Here is a 1677-nt window from a genome sequence, read left to right on the forward strand (position 1 = left end):
GGCATTTCTTTTAAAGCCCTTTGTGTGGTGTCACTCAGACGCCCTACTGTGGCATTTCTTTTAAAGCCCTTTATGTGGTGTCGCTTAGACGCCCGACTGTGGCATTTCTTTTAAAGTCCTTTATGTGGTGTCGCTAAGACGCCCGACTGTGGCTTTGCTTGTTATTTATTTCATAAATTTTAATACTACTATGTTATTGCAATTTTATAAATAACTTGCTTGCACGCATCAGAGATTTATTTATCTTTTGTGACTGACTTCATGAGCATAAAATATTTTCAGCACATCATTGTTATATTATACCTGTGTTCATAATGTTTGCGAGTACATTCAAAGTACTCACTGGCTTGTCCCTGGCTATTTTCTTGGCCAAATTTTCTTGCACGAAGAGGAGCGACGCGATGACAGCCCCGGAACCTAAGTAATGGAGATAGCAACCTCGCGAAGATAGGAGTTAGCCTGGTCAGCTGTTCCCGTGGGAAATGGAGTCCCATAGACACTGATGTTTCACAACCCGCTTCCGCCATCAACCACTAGAAACCATTTGTTGTACTCACAGGCCAGAATGGTCTTGTACTACATATTTTGTATTCTGCCTGGAATTTCTGTATCAAGTTGGAGCCTCATCAGCTAACAGTAATCCTGGGGCTGATGAGCACGACGGTCTTTTCTGGAAATTTATTACCTGGAAAACCGGTCGTGACAGACTTGGTATCAGAGACAGGCTGACCATTGGCTAATCCTATCTGAGCCAGGTCGAAAAACTTAGGCAAACCAACCCACTAGACCTTAGCCAAACCCCAGCCAAGCTTCTCGTGCAAGATAGCCACACAGTAATCCCGACACTTTTGGCAGTCGGTGCCCAACCTATCAGCCTAGCCTGTCGATCGCGCACCAGTGACCAGCACCCAAGGTGCCTCATTCGCAAGCGTGCGGAAGAAGACTCCGTCCCCTTTTTCCTATAAAAAGGGCACGCTAGTCTCAACCCAGCACAGCACATCCGCTACCCCAAACCGAGCCACAATGCCTGGACCCATAGTGCACAACGAGACCACAGCAACCAACCTTGGAGGTTTTCTGACCATCCTCGCAAACCTCACCCGTCGTGCCTATGCGTTAGAGGAGCCACCAGAATATGTTGTGTACCAAGGACCCATGAGCGGTGAAGACCGTCAATTCTGGGCCACTGTATACATCTACGGTAGGGGTCTAGCACCCGAGCGCCCCTATAGGTTCACCGGAAGAACAACTTCCTTTGAGCCACAAGCCATACAACTAGCTGCTCGAGAGGCTATAGTTCATCTCAGGCACTTGTCACCCAGAGTTAACTGTCGCTCGTTCCACTACTACCCCAGACGTGAAGGGTATGGTAGACCACCCCAAGTTGCCAACGGAAATCACGAGACAGATCCTGCATTGTTGCACCTGGTGCGCTATGTAAGTGCACTAGAGGAATTGTGCGATCAAATCACTATTGATTTAATTGCAGCTCGTGGAGAGCTGGTTCATCGAGCCCCGGCAAGAGAAGAAAACGAGCCCAACGCCGACAACCCAGTCGTGCTGTTTGGACAACCGATCGAGACCCCGAGATCAGCTCCAGCCATCAGCCGAGATGCTTTGATGACCCCAGAAGTGCTTCGTCGCCTTTTGGGAGCACACTCCAACGGGGTTGTGGCC

Source organism: Triticum dicoccoides, chromosome 6A (assembly GCF_002162155.2).
Source record: "Triticum dicoccoides isolate Atlit2015 ecotype Zavitan chromosome 6A, WEW_v2.0, whole genome shotgun sequence".
In the NCBI taxonomy this organism is placed as follows: domain Eukaryota; kingdom Viridiplantae; phylum Streptophyta; class Magnoliopsida; order Poales; family Poaceae; genus Triticum; species Triticum dicoccoides.